This window comes from Trichosurus vulpecula, chromosome 6 (assembly GCF_011100635.1).
Source record: "Trichosurus vulpecula isolate mTriVul1 chromosome 6, mTriVul1.pri, whole genome shotgun sequence".
Taxonomy (NCBI): domain Eukaryota; kingdom Metazoa; phylum Chordata; class Mammalia; order Diprotodontia; family Phalangeridae; genus Trichosurus; species Trichosurus vulpecula.
In genome coordinates, this window is record NC_050578.1 from 120,916,962 (window position 1) to 120,933,516 (window position 16,555).

General features: G+C 36.4%; 1 pseudogene; it reads left to right on the forward strand.

The window, feature by feature from the left end:
- Positions 1 to 527: 527 nt before the first annotated feature.
- Positions 528 to 907, forward strand: LOC118854728 (annotated as a pseudogene).
- The last annotated feature ends 15,648 nt before the right edge of the window (positions 908 to 16,555 follow it).

A 16,555-nucleotide genomic window follows, 5' to 3' on the forward strand; every position in this document is an offset into this window, starting at 1 on the left:
CTTCAAGTTCAACATTCTATCCATTGTGCTGGACTCTACTGGCTGGACACTGCATAACCTTAGATGTTTTCATATGACCTAGTAGCAAATGTAATAATATTAAATGCATGAGTACCTCAAAGTTTTGTGATTATATATATATATGCATATTATATATATGCATATATATGCATATTATATATATGCATATATATGCATATTATATATGCATATATATGCATATTATATATATATGCATATATATATATATGCCATAGAGAGCACAATCCACCTTTCTTTAAAAGAGAAATCTTAAAGATTTCCTTGAGGCTCCAAAAGGCTCCAAAGTCATACAACTAACAATTGTTAGATGCAGCATTAGTCTTCTTGGCTCCAAGCCCGAAGTGCCTACTATGTTCCAAGAACTATCTGGAGCTACAAAGGTGAAGCACAATGTTCCCCACCCTCAAGGAGCTTCTTCTACTAACCATATGTAGAAAATTAAATGACAAATTTTTAAAAAGGCAGTTTCAGATGGGCACTCGCTTTCCAAAATGGCAGTGGCGATGGATGTGGGCACCCCCAGTGGCACCAACAGTGGTGCCAGCAAGAAGCACTTTGAAGTGAAAAAGTGGAATGCATTAGCCCGCTGGGCCTGGGATATTGTGGTTGACAACTGCGCCATATGCAGGAACCATATTATGGACCTTTGTATAGAATGTCAAGCCAATCAGGCATCTGCCACTTCTAAAGAATGTACTGTCACATGGGGAGTCTGCAATCATGCCTTCCACTTCCACTGAATCTCCCACTGGCTCAAAACCAGGCAGGGTGTGCCCCACTGGACAACAGAGAATGGAAGTTTCAGAGTATGGGCATTAGAAAAGCACCTTCTTCCTCAAGATTATCACTTTTGTTTGCTACTTGATGACTTGCTGTCCTGTTGCCTAATTATACATGAGTCCTTGGTGGTGCAGCACTCTTTTGAGATTTGGTCTTAATGCACCATTTGTATCTGTGTGAAGTAAAGCCCTGTTAGATCCAAAAAAGGCAGTTTCAATGATACAACTTGCATCAGTTTTGCTTTCTAAGATCATAGGTCTTTTTTTAAACAATAGTCTAAATTTCATGAACCCAGAAGTCATGAGCCTTTGGATTATTTGTTGACCCCTTTCAGTCTAAAGACTGGTCACTGGACATCATGTGATACTTGTTAGGGTAAATATAATTCTCAGCTCAAGTTGAGGTTTGCTTTTGAGATGAAAAGACACTCATAAGTCTTTGAAAAGTTAACAGAAAGATATTTAATTTGCCCTAACAGTGCCAGGATAGGCAACAAAGATATAGTGACATCTAGCTTCCATTTGACATCATCATCCTTATCTGGATTGGACATGTGTCTGTTTAGCACAGCAGAGTATGGTGTCTCATCCCTTTAGACATCTGGAAAGTTGGAATGGCCTTGATTCTACACAGGCAGGACTTTTGTATGAGTTTAGTTAGTAGGAATCTGTGTTAGAGGAGGCAGGGGGAATCAGGTCTCAGAAACAGCTTTGTGCCTTTTAGAGAAAACTAACCCTGTGCAACACAAAACCCTAGTCTATCACAGTACTCATAGTAGCTTTCCAGAAAACTCAAAATTGCTACTGCATGACTCCAGAGCTGTAAAAGAAGAAATGAGAATAAATTACATTTGCAGCAGAGAATTTTGCACATAGGCCACTGATTTCTTAAGAAACTAACCTTTTATGGTATTCAATTCAGCTGTCATTTATTAAATGCTAAATTAAATATGTCACCATGCTAGGCATATGGGTTAAAAAGATAAAATAGAAACAAAAAAATTAGCTCCTAGCCTCAGAGAGCTTATTGTCTATTAATCAACTTTATAAGAACTTAATATTAAAGGCATGTATAGAACCTTTCACAAAAAGTATGACACTATTTTTTAATCAAAAAGCTTATCTATATGAATATTTTTATATAATAGTAGTCAAGTGTCTGCTTTGACTCAGAAACAGAAATGAAATATGCCAGGTTGCACTTGTCTGTACGATTACTTTACCTCAAACATTCCTTTTCCTTCTGCTTCTGAGCTTCCCAGAATTGCTTTGGTGCTAAGACTTCTAGGAGTCCTCTAGGATGGCTCTTTAAATTATTGACATCTGCTTTGCCTAAGTGAGCAAGACTCATAATCTATACTAGAAGCTATAGATTTCTCTTGACACCTTGAACCTCATTTAGACTGAATGTAAATTTGCTAAAGGAAGCAGAGATAGAGTCGGGTTCCCTTCCCTTCTATAGTATTCTAGTCAATAGAGAAAACTTGGAAAATTATTCAACTCTTCCTTTAGCTTCTGTGGATTTTGTTATGTTAATAATTTTTTTTTTGCTTCATGTGAATAGGTTTATGGAAAACTCCAGTGGCTTTTTATACACCCAATTTTAAATGCAAGACTCAATCACTTTGGCAACACAGAATTATGACAGATCCATTGGGATAGGTGTGTATATGTGTGACATACATACGTATATATATATATATATATATATATATATATATATATATATATATATATACACATACACACACACGCATATATATGTGTGTATATATACACATATACACATATATGTAACATGTGTTGTGTATCTGTATAAATATATAAATATATTTATACACATATGGAAATTAACAAGCAACACAAATGATATAAAATAACTGCCCTACATTTTGAGAAGTATGCCATTTTCAGCCAGAACTAAATGCCATTCTCTCTTTTATTTGACAAGTCTGAGTGTCAGCTAGATATCAAAGTAGACACAGTGCCGGTCAGGAACACTTGAATTCAGGTCCAACTTCAGATTTTTCCCACTTTTATGTTTCTGGGCTTGATCTCTGTTTGCCTCAGTTTTTTTCACCTATAAAATGGGGATAATAATAGCACCTACCTCTCAGGTCTGTTGTGAGAATCAAATGAGATAATAATTATAGAACCATTAACACAGTGTCTGGTACTATATAAGTGTTAACTATTATTATAATAGAGACATTAATGAAATCATGAAGGCAATGTGTTTTGAGAACCTAAAGCCCCATGTATGTGTCAGTAATTATTATTAATAGCATTATTGGTATCATCATTGTCATCACAGCAGCAGTAGTTTTAGTAGAAAAACATTATCTTCCCTTGAAAAAATACATTTTACCCAAAGGTTAACTCTCTAGAAGAGACCTTACATGTGGGAAGAAAAACGATTGCATTCTCTAGTTCCAAATTGTACTATGACTATTTACATGCATGACGACCTGATCAAATCTGTACAAACTAAAAACTTCAGAAATAGTTATAAGTAAATGTATAAACCCTAAGTTAGCATATAGCTCATAAAGGTAATGACAGAAACATAGTCTTTGAAAACTGGTTTTATGTTGCAGAGTTTTTTTGTGCTTGTCTGTGTGGTGCTATTTGAAATGTGATTAATCTCTTAGTCTCCTTTTCAGAACAAATTTGCTCATACCCCAAGGAGTCACATTTGGGCTTTGATTAGGCCTTTTTGGTAGGAATAACATTTTTCTCTAAAGGTTTTCTTTAAAGGTTAAAAATGAGTCTTCAGGAAACAGAACTATTGTTTGTCTACTGTAGTTAATTGCAATCCACATTTATTTAAAATTGTTATGAGAAAAAAAAAATATCTTATGGTTGTAGTGCCAAGGCCTCAAGCCAGAAAAGGTAAAACTAGATTTCTGCATGCCCTAACTCAAGAGAAGACTTGGGACAACTCTATGGCAATGTCATTATATGAAGTTTTCAATAAACTACAATGAAATCCAGTTCAACTCCATTCAGCAGAAAGTTATAGAGATACTACCAAGTATTTTACTAGGCATTAAGGAAATCCAGAAATGACACATTATCTTCATTAAGGAACTTACAAGCAAACAATTTCATTGAAGTTAGTGCTCAAAAATGTGCCTTAACTATGTTAATATATTTAACGTGCCACAGCTAACATTTTGATTGTTCAGTACTTTTAGGATCTGTATGTATGTTCTTTCCACAGACAAAGATACAAATGCCTTAGTAAATAGTCTTTTCAAGTTGTGGTGGACATTCATAACTATGCAGTCAATCTGTTGCTGAGCTCCTCTGAATTCAGCCAAGCTGATTCCTCAATCATAAATATTCAGATAAGTGTAGCATAAGCCTATAATCAAAGCCTTTAAAATTGGGTAGAACTTGACAGGTTACATATTTGTGACAGAGCCTTTGACACTTAGTAGAAGACCTTAGTGGGTATTGGCTATTAAAGTGGCTGAGCAACAGACATGTAGGGCAATGTGCATAGAGGTGAAAGTTTTTGATGGTTATATAATACATCTCCTTGTGGCTAAATTATTCCAGTCATTTCTCATTATTAAGCATGGCTGGATTTGGACAGAGGCATGTTCTGTTGCCAAAACTGTATTGAAAGACTTTCCAGATTTGCAGATTCTGCCACAGTTCATATTCCATTGGCAGAGGATTTAAAAATTCAGAGTCACCTTTATGCAGGTGAAATTAGGACCAAAATGAGAGTGGCAAGTCTAGTACCTGTCAACTTCTCCTTCCACTGAAAAAGTTTTCACTTCATAATATAACTACAAATCTTAATTCATCAAGTTTAACAGTTTAGAATAGGAATCTATTAGGAATCTATTGGAATCTCTTTGGACAACAGAACTAAAGTCCTGGGTTGGAGTTTTCTGCTAAAGTCTTCTAATGCATCATTGTGCCATAAAGGTGACCCCGGAAGTCTTGAAAGTTATTCAGTAGATCATAACCTCTGCTAGTCCCACTAAACTGCAAAAGCTTGGTTATTGGCCCAGTAACATAATCTGTTGTCCAAGGACCGTTCACAAGGCTCAGCAAATTAGCTGCAGAGGTTGATGAGATAAAGGGGGGAGAATTTTAGCCTCAAATTCTTAAAGATCACAAGCTAAGTGAAAGTTTGTGTGGATGAAGGGAGTGTCTATATTCCAAAGTCCTTAGAGGCTATGAGTCAGCCAAGGTAGAGTTTTCCAAGTAAGACTAGGGAAGGCTATCCAAGTTACAAAGTCCCGATATTTAAATTTCAAACAAAGTAATTTTCCCTTATCACTTTTACGGGGTCTTTTCACTTCATCCTTCTAATAGCGACAATAGTGACTCATTCCTTAGACTATTCCAAGTTTCCTGGTCTCAAAAACACATTCAACAAATGCTTGTGCTCTCTTCCTGAAAATGATTTTGTTAAGATATGACCTAAAAATTCTCATAGATCATAAAAATGAACACTCATCTTATACTGGGCATATAAAACTTGGTACACAAGTTATACCTCAAAGAGAAGATCATATGAATAAATAGTTCTGTTTCCTTTACTTCGAATAATGTTCTAATAATGCAGTTGATGACTGGATTACAACCAAATGGAGTTGTGTTTTTCTGTTTAATAGGATGTCATAACCTCTTTTTCCTTTTTATTACTAGGGTTATCTTCATATCATGTTGAATCCTGAGACACGGTGGGCATAGGATAAAAAAAAGCTTGAAATAGCAAGCAGAGGGAGAAGTTCATTATGGAAAAATACTGATGTCAATATTGGAAAAAATAATCTAACAATAGATTAGCATCTCACATTTTAATATTAACTTGGCTAAGTCGACAAGAAAGTCTAAGGATCTGCAATACCTTTTAATATTTCAGATAGAAAGGACTCTAAAACTAAAACCAATCTTCTTTTTTGTGGCTCTCCATGGATTTTTCCCCATAGTAAAATTTTAATGATAAAATCTCTTTTGTAGAGGAAGTTTTCTTTGAACTGTGCAAAAGAAGTCAAATCTTGTGCAGTCTTTTAGAAGACATCTTAAAATTGGAATTCTCTCAATGTTTTCAATGTTCAATTACTTATTCCTTTGATTTTTGATTGCATAGTCAAAAAATTATGAGTAGAATTTTGAATATATCCTTGATTATAGGATTCCAGATTCAGAGTTAAAAGAGACCTTATAGGTCTCTGGTATAAACTCTTATTCTATAGAGTAGGAAGCAGATAATAGAGAGGTTAAGTGACTTATCCAAAGGTACATGGTAGTATGTGACATAGCTGGGATGTTTTAAATAATTTATGAAGAATACAATTAAGAAAATAAAGAAACAAAATTTTGCACTTTAGAATTTCACTTCTGGCATCAATTTCATCTTTTCAGATGAAAAGAATGAAGACTATGATTTTGAGGCAAGTGAGGTGTTTTCTTAATTATGCAATATGGTTTACTGGATTGCATTTTGGATTTTGAGTCAGATAAAGTTGAATGCAAGCACCATATCTTATACTTAGTAGCTGAGTGACCATGAGCAAAACAATTAAGCTCTCTCAATCTCAATTTCCCTAAATGGAAAATGAAGATGTTTTCTATAGTATTTCCCAGTGTAATTATGAGGCTCTAAGGAGATGTATTTGCCACCCATTTGGAATTTTACAGCATAATACAGGGAGGCGAAGCCAAGATGGCGGCTGGAAAGCAGGGACTAGCGTGAGCTCCCTGACGAGTCCCTCCAAAAACTGATAAAAAATGGCTCTGAACAAATTCTAGAACAGTAGAACCCACAAAACAGCAGAAGGAAGCAGGGCTCCAACCCAGGACAGACTGGATGGTCTCTGGGTGAGGTCTATCCCACACAGAGCTGGGAGCTGGGAGCAGAGCAGAGCAAAGCAGAGCTCAGCATGAGTAGCTCGGACCAACCAGACCAGGAGCCGCACAGAGCGGGCCCTAGCACCCTGAATCAGTGAGCTGCGGCAGTTACCAGACTTCTCAACCCACAGACACCAAAGACGGCAGAGAAGGTTAGTGGGAAAAGCTGCAGGAGTGGAAGGAGTTCGAGGTTTGGCCACCGCCCCCAGGGCAGCTGAGGTGGGGCAGCTACAGCTGCTATTGCTTCCAGTCCCAGGCCCACCTGGTGGGAGGAATTAAATAGCAGATCAGAGCAGGAGTACACAGCCTGCTGAAGATCTAAGCCCTGTCCAGGTTGGGGGGTCTTGGGGAAGGAGGAATGCTGGTGTGGCAGAGCTGGTGCATCCCCCACAAACGTGGAACATAGAACTCTTTAGTCTACAAGCAGTCAAACCCTGCTGAAAAACTCAAGAGTCAAGTTAGTTGGTTGGGAATATGGCCAGGCAGCGAAAACACACTCAGATTCAGTCTTAGACTTTGGATTCTTTCTTTGGTGACAAAGAAGACCAAAACATACAATCTAAAGAAATCAACAAAGTGCAAGAGCCTACACCAAAAGCCTCCAAGAAAAACATGAACTGGTCCCAGGCCATGGAAGAGCTCAAAAAGGATTTGGAAAAGCAAGTCAGAGAAGTAGAGGAAAAATTGGGAAGAGAAATGAGAAGGAATGCGAGAAAACTATAAAAAACAAGTCGATGACTTGCTAAAGGAGACACAAAAAAGTACTGAAAAATACACTGAAGAAAACAACACCTTATAAAATAGACTAACTCAAATGGCAAAAGACCTCCAAAAAGCCAATGAGGAGAAGAATGCCTTGAAAGGCAGAATTAGCCAAATGGAAAAGGAGGTCCAACGGACCACTGAAGAAAATACTACCTTAAAAATTAGATTAGAGCAAGTGGAAGCTAGTGACTTTATGAGAAATCAAGATATCATAAAACAGAACCAAAGGAATGAAAAAAATGGAAGACAATGTGAAATATCTCCTTGGGAAACCACTGACCTGGAAAATAGATCCAGGAGAGATAATTTAAAAAATTATTGGACTACCTGAAAGCCATGATCGAAAAAAGAGCCCAGATATCATCTTTCAAGAAATTATCAAGGAGAACTGCCCTGATATTCTAGAGCTACAGGGCAAAATAGAATTGAAAGAATCCACAGATTGCCTCCTCAAATAGATCCCAAAAAGAATCTCCTAGGATATTGTTGCCAAATTCCAGAGCTCCCAGATCAAGGAGAAAATACTGCAAGCAGCCAGAAAGAAACAATTTGAGTATTGTGGAAACCCAATCAGAATAACCCAAGATCTGGCAGCTTCTACATTAAGAGATCGAAGGGCTTGGAATATGATATTCCGGAGGTCAATGGAGCTAGGGTTAAAACCTAGAATCACCTACCCAGCAAAACTGAGTATCATGCTCCAAGGCAAAATATGGATTTTCAATAATAATAGAGGACTTTCAAGCTTTCTCAGTGAAAAGACCAGGCTGAATAGAAAATTTGACTTTCAAACACAAGAATCAAGAGAAGCATGAAAAGGTAAACAAGAAAGAGAAAGCATAAGGGACTTACTAAAGTTGAACTGTTTTATTTACATTCCTACATAGAAAGATGATGTGTATGATTCATGAGACCTCAATATCATAGTAGCTGAAAGGAATATGCATATATATATGTTTATGTATATATATGTTTATGTATATATATGTTTATGTGTATACATATATGTATATATATTAAAAAGTGAATGTGCATGTATGTATATATGTATATATATGTATATATATATATATATATATATATAGAGAGAGAGAGAGAGAGAGAGAGCAGACACAGGGTGAGTTGAGTTGAAGATGAAGGGAAGATATCTAAAAGAAATAAAATCAAATTAAGGGATGAGAGAGGAATGAGAGGGAGATAGGGAGAGATACAATGGGGTGGATTGTCTCGCATAAAGGTGGCAAGAGGAAGCAGTTCTGTGGGAGGAGGGGAGAGGGCAGGTTAGGGGGGAATGAGTGAATCTTGATCTCATCAACTTTGACCTGAGGAGGGAATACCATACATACTCAATTGGGTATCTTACCCCATAGGAAAGAAGAGGGAAGAAGATAAAAAAAGGGGGGATGATGGAGGGGAAGGCAGATAGGGGTGGAGGTAGTCAGAAACAAACACTTTGGAAAGGGGACAGGGTCAAGGGAGAAAATTCAATAAAGGGGGATGGATTGGGAAGGAGAAAAATATAATTAGTCTTTCACAACATGAGTATTGTGGAAGGGTTATACATAATGATACACATGTGGTCTATGTTGAATTGCTTGACTTCTTCGGGAGGGTGGGTGGGAAGGGAAGGGGGGAGAGAATTTGGAACTCAAAGTTTTAAAAACAGATGTTCAAAAACAAAAAAAGAGTTTTTGCATGCAACTAGAAAATAAGATACACAGGCAGTGGGGCGTAGAAATTTATCTTGCCTTACAAGAAAGGAAGGGAAAAGGGGATGGGAGGGGAGGGGGATGACAGAAGGGAGGGCTGACTGGGGAACAGGGCAACCAGAATATACTCATCTTGGAGTGGGGGGGAGGGTAGAAATGGGGAGAAAATTGTAATTCAACCTCTTGTGAAAATCAATGCTGAAAACTAATATGTTAAATAAATTAAAAAAATAAAAAAGCATAATACAGAAGCTATTTGTTATCATAACCAATCATGTGGCTATAAACAAGCAATTGATTCTCAGTTTTTTATCTGTCAAATGAGCATGATAATGCCTGAAGTATTCACTTCATAATACTGTTGTGAGTCTGAAATGAGATAATGCGTGGACATGAAGTTGTAAGGCTTGAATCACTTTATGAGTAACAATTTAGTAGGAGCAGTGGTAGTCTTAAGTAGTTGTTGTTTTGTTGCTGTTGTAATAGTTGGCCAGTTATAGTAATATTGCTAGGGTCAAATCATTGAGCCTCAGGTTTTTTCATTTGCCAACTTGTTTCAGAGGGTTGTATAGAGATGCAAACGAAATTATTTACATAAAGTGCTGTGTGAACCAATGGTAGGGTTGCCTTATGCACAAGCCATTGATCCTTAGTTTTCTTATCTTCCTTGGGGATCATCATATCTGTAATATATAACTCATTGGGTTGTTTGAAACTCAAACAAGAACACATATATACATATACATACACACATACTTATCTACTTGTAATATTGTAAACCCTGCAGACTATTACTACTACTACTACTGCTGTTGCTTCTCCTACTGCTGCTTCTCTTCATGCAGTGGCTAGCTGTGTAACAATAGAAATGTCACTGCCTTAAGCTTTTCACCTCTGAAATGGGGGAAATATTATCTGCAACACCTGTTTATTATTTTTATGAGATTCAAATGAGATAGCTTTGCAAATTTGCAATATATAGAAATGCCAATTATAATAAATGGAACAAATTAAGAGGTAATGATAATAAATAAAAAGTCTTTCCTTCACTCATGCTTAGGATTAACTGTTTTCCTTCAAAAATGCTTGCCATTATTCAGGAAATAAGATTAAACTTGTTTCCTTATAAACTCTTCATTAAAACGAAACAAAACAAAACAAAACTGTTCGGCTAAACTTTGAATTGACTTTTTGTCTTCACATCTGCAAAACACCGCAAATACACATACACATACATAGAGAGTTCTCTTTATTTTGAAACCAAAAAGTGTCAGAATGTTAGAAACAAAAGAAAGACACTTTTCATGATTGGAGCAACTGATTGACAGGAATCAAGTTTGAGAAAGAAAGAACTTTGTAAGTGGTGACTGCGCGTGGAATGTAATGTTGGATGACAAAGGACTACACAGAATAAGATATTTTCCTTACAAGTATTCAATTTTCATGGACTACCATGAATTATGAAATCTAATAATTTTTATTAAAACATTTTTTCATCATTTGAACATAGCCAAATAAATCAACCCCCTCCTCTTCCTCCTCTTGCTTACTTTTTTTTTTCTTTCTCTTTCTTTTTCTGATAATGGGATATATTAGGGGTCATGGGTTAAATGATTTTTAAAAAGGATCTCTAGAAAACTAAAAGCTATCAAGATTCCAGTATTATTTAAAGACAGAACTAAGTGTTTCTTAGTGTGGAGAGAAGGTATAGTTAAGCCCATTCATGAGGAAGCCTTAAAACACTAAATGACAACAGTAAACTCTCAAAGTTATAACTACTGCTATCTAGAGGTGGAAGAACCACAAGGGCACTTGAGTGTGGTACGCTTGTTAACACAACATCGTAAGTCACCACCATGCCTAAAACTGCCTAATATTTTGGGAAACCAATGTCACATAATAGATCATTAGATTTTTGTTTTAATTATTTTATGGTGCATCTCATTCATGTCTTACCATACATTCCCTTATCTCTGCTCACATGACTTTAGATAATTATATAATCACATAATTTAGATCACCAGCAACTCTCACCAGGATCACCACAATAATTGCCTCCTGATCAGTCTCTGTGATTCAAGTCTCTCCTGCCTCAGTCCATCATCCAAACAAATGGCAATGTGATATTCCTAAAGCACCGCTACAGTGCTGCTCTTTCATGGTTTTAAAAAAGCTTCAGTGGCTCCCTAGTGCTTCGTAAATAAAAATCATTTATTTGGTAATTCAAATACTTCACAATCAGACTTCAATCAATCTTTCAAGAATTATTTTCCTGTCATTCCCACTCCAACAATAAATCAAGTCATGATTCATAGCATTTGCCTATTTCTGAGATATAAATGCACACACTTAGCATTTAAAAATCAGCTTTTGCAAATTGGCTCAAGCTGGCTCTGGAATGAACACACAAATGTTTATAGATAAGCAAATAAAGACTATATAACATTAATACAATCATTTCAAGATGAACAGTGGTAATGATCATCACTGAGGAATACTTTAGTTGCACTTTAAAGGAATAAAGAATTATATAAGACAAAGTTGAGAGTGTATTCTAGAACACTCACAATACTTGTGTGACATTTGTATGAATAATGCAACTGTTTAATGCTATTTTTTTTCCTTTTGAGCTCTTTGCTTGGTAGTTTTCTAATATACTAAATATTGCATGGAAAATTATTTTAATTTTTTGCATCACAAAATAAGATCTTTACAAATTAGAATAGTGTTTTTTCAACTACTCATGGAAAAGAAATAGTTTTATGGTTTCTTTTGGGATATTAGTGATCATGTAAGTGAACTTTCTTCGGAACAGACATATCAAAACTATCAGTCACTCTCTGCTGGAAAATTTTGATTACAGAGAGCTCGCAGCTCTGTAAGTCACTCACCTCCATTTACATTGTCATCAATCTGCTTATTTAATTTTTTTTAACTCATGTTGATCTCAAATCTATTTCCCACAAACTTGAACCTATTAGTCCCAATTCAACCTTCTGATGTGACAGAACAATTTCTACTCTCTCCTACACAGAGCAGGGTTTAAGCATATAATGGCAGTTAATGTATTCTTACTAAATCTAAGTTTTCATAGAACCTAGAGATAGTAGGAACCACAGAGATAATCTAATCAAACTTCTTAACTTTGCATATCAGGGAAGTAAGCTCCAGAGAGGTTGCAGTGTGAATAGTTTTCAAACCCTTGAATTAGCAATGGAAAGCTGGTGCTCTTTCCACTACCCAAAACTTCCTCTATTTTGTTCTCAAATTAAGGATTTCCCAATTTCCTTGAGCATTTCTCTTAAGTTCCCAGACATCTCACAGTCCTGATGGTCTCTTCTGAACATTTTCTAGTTTGTCATGCTGTATCTTTAAAATTTTGATGATTTGGACATGGTACACAAAGATGTGGACTGGTAGAAGAAAAGGGAGTTGACAGAGTACAGCAGAACCTCCGAAGACTTACATTGCACACTATATTTCAAAGATTAAAATGTAAGATTGCAGATTTTTTAGTTAGGAGATACAAATTTGCTCATTTGATATTGTTGCCAACAAAGGTACCTTTAAGTCCTTTATTCATATGAAATCCATCAAAATAGCATCTCAAATCATCTATATGCCATTATTTTTGGAACCTAAATATGAAATGTTGCATTTAAACCTCTACTATTTCATCATACTGGTTTTAGCAGAATCACCCAGGCTGAGGAATACTCAGAATGACAGAAACATTAAAGTTTCCATATAAGTTTAGCCCCTTCTTGAATCATCTTAGGAACAATGGGAGGGGCGGCGGAGATTCAGTAAAGGAATCATAGTTTGACAAACCAGAGAATAAATGAAATAAATATTGAAGATCATTTCTTCACACACACACACACACACACACACACATACACATGAACAAAATATTACAGGAACAGTTATCAGATATGTATGTGGACCAATGCCTAAAGGAACCCAACTCTTCTCACTGGAACCACATCCCAAAGGATAGGACAGGATGTGTCTAAAGGATTAAGATAACTGTGTTGGTATTGTAATAGAAATCTTGTTACTTACCTTATTCTACCTAATCAAGACTATGGAAAGGGCGGGGGAAGATGACAATGATTATAGACTATCCCAATTAATGAGTTAATATTGATTAAGTACCTACTATGTACTAGGAACTGTCCTGATCTCTAGGGACACAATGTAAAGAATTAAACAATCACTATACAAATGGAGTTTATATTCTAGTAAGGGAGATAATAATTGTACAAATTATATAAAGAATAAATATGAAAATAAATACTATTTTAAAAATAAAATACATTCCAGTCACTTCAGCCATGTCTGATGTTCTATGACCCCATTTGCGGTTTTCTTGGCAAAGATAGTGAAGTGGTTTGTCATTTCTTTCTCTAGCTCATTTTACAAATGAGGAAACTGAGACAAACAGGGTTAACTGATTTGCCCAGGATCATATAGCTAGTAAGTGTGTGAGGCTAGAGTTGAACTCAGGTCTTCCTGACTCCAGGCCTGGCACTCTCTCTCCTGTTCCACCCAGCTGCCCTGTATAAATAAAGTAGCATATACAAAGTAGTTATACAAGGTGGTTTGGCAGGTAGGGCACTAGTAGTTGGTGATATTGAGAAAGACTTAATGTAGACAGTTTGGTTAAAAGTGTCCCTTGAAGAGCCAGAAGGACTCTGTGAGGTGGAGAAAAGGAGGAAATACTTTCCAGATATTGCCAGATGGCCAGGGCAGAGGTATATAAAAAGCTGTATATAAAAGCTGGAGAGTCATTTATGAAAAACAAACTACTTTAGCCAAATTTCAAAGTGTATATAAAAGCTGGAGAGTCATTTGTGAAAAACAAACTACTTTAGCCAAATTTCAAAGTGAGAGAAGGACTAATATCTACTAATTCTATAAAAATATAGTCTCAGAACATGTAGTGGAGATCATTAAAAACTAGATAGAAGAGTTTATATTTGATCCTAGAGGAAATAGGAAGCAATTGTAGTTGATGGATTTAGAGAGGGGTGGATTTGAATGAGGAGAAATTAAAGGCAGGTTTCCCAGGTGAGAGGTTACTACAAAAATCTGGGCTAGAGTTGATAAAAGCTGAAACTACAATAATAACTGGGTAAGTATAGAGACAGTCAGATGTTAAAGATGATATGGAGGTAGAAATCAGAAGGTTTACAACTTATTGGTTGTGTGGGCTGAGGGGTTGTGAGTAGTTGAGAATAATGCCACAATATTAGAAACCTGGGAGACTGGAAGGATGGTGTCAACAGAAATATGGAATTAGAAGGTATTTTTAAAAGATGTATATATGTGTTCAGTTTAAACAGAAGGCAGTAGGGCAAGCCAGAACATGGAAGATTAGTCTTATATGGTCCAGTCAAGAAAAAAAATCTAGCTAGGTGTTCTAGACCAATTGCTATTATCAATAAGGTTTATTGGCTTCTGTAACAACAATTTGGTTAGCAGCTACTGTGCCTATGTAAGACCAACAACAACCAGCACACAGAAGGCTGCTAATGTAGGTTCTTTGATCTGCTTTTCTAAGGAAAGCAACTTTAAGGGGTTAACTATCTCAGTTTAATTAAACATACATTTATCATTCACTTAGTTCTAGGGGAAAAGATCAGCCCCCTGAACTTCAAGGCAAATACAAACAGAAATTACAAACATCAACAGACACACCTTGTTTGATTCAAATCACAACTCATAGTTACCAGAGAAGCACCAACATTTTATCTGTTTGGGTTACAAAGCTGGTGGGGGGGGTTCAACAGCTTGCCCAGAGTCTCATCACCCACATTTTTTCAGTGAGTGTACCCTCAAATGCCAACCTCGGATCTCATATACCTGTCTCAAGGTCTTGGGGCCCTTGAGGCTCGCCATTTAGAGTGTAAGAAACCAGTATGGGAAAGCTCCAACCACCAGCACATCTTACACAATTAAATGACACTCAATTGTATTAGTGCTGAGAAACATTCCAAGGCAAAAGATCCTACCACACTTGCCCCATTCAAACAAAGACCACAATTATTAAAGCTCTTAAGAGAAGAACAGCAAAAAGCCCAGCCCTGATTACCACTACAGCTTCTCTTCTGAAGATGAAGGACTCAAAATTTAGCACTTATATTGCACATACTATTAAAAAAATAAATGAAAATGACTACACAGCCCAGGCCACAGCAAACCAGGAGCAGGCCTTGGGAGCCACTGAATCAGCAGTGGCAGCAGCAGCAGCAGTGGCTGCTCCCAGAGCTCTTAGCCTACATATAGTAAGGAGGTTGAACAATTGGTCAGAAAGAGATTTGCTAGCATGGAGACAGGGCTCTATGTCTTTGCTCATACTCTAATCTGGGTTGCAGTTCTGAGTGGCAGGCCCAGGGCCAGGAAGAACACTAGCACACCAGAGTTTGTGACCACAGTGGAATGGTTATACTTCCAGACAGAAAAGAGTGCATATGATCACTCACAGAAAAGAGCACAGACCTAGAGAGTAATAAACACACCTCTTCTGATATCATACCACCTTGGAAAAAATGAAAACTTACAGGTCCCTAGAAATACCCCTAAAAATAGCTGCACAAATTCCCTGGAGCTTGAGACAGTGTGCTCTCCACCCTGGAAGCAGAGCCCCACTGTAACAAAGAGTTAAAAGTCAAGTAATAGGCTAGGAATATGAGCAAATAACAGAAAAAAATGACCTTAGAAAGTTACAATGGTGACAAGGAAGATCAAAACACACACTCAGAAGAGAACAAAGTCAAAGCTCCTATATTGAAAGCCCTTAAGAAAAATATGAATTGGTCTCAAGTCATGGAAGAGCTCAAAAGGGATTTTGAAAATCAAGTAAGAGAGATGGATGAAAAATTGTGAAGATAAATGAGAGTGATGCAAGAAAATCATGAAAAACAAGTCAACAGCTTGGAAAAGAAAACACAAAAAATACTGAAGAAAATAACTCTTTTAAAAAAGCAGACTAGGCCAAATGGGAAAAGAGGTACAAAAATTCACCGAAGGGGGAAAAAAACTCCTTAAGAAAAGTAAAGTTAGTGAAATGCAAAATGAGGTTGAAAAGTTCATTGAAAAAAATAATTCCTTAAAAATAAGATTTGTGCAAATAGGGAAGCTAATAACTTTATAAGAAATCCATAAATAATAAAAAAATGAAAGAATAAAAAATAGAAAGCAATGTGAAATGTTTCATTGGAAAAATAATGGACCTGGAAAATAGATCTGGGAGAGACAATTTTAAAATTATTGGACTACATGAAAGCCATGATGAAAAACAAAAGAGCCTAGAAATCATCTTTCAAGAAATTATCAAGGAAAACTGCCCTGAAATCCAGAACCAGAGGGTAAAATAAC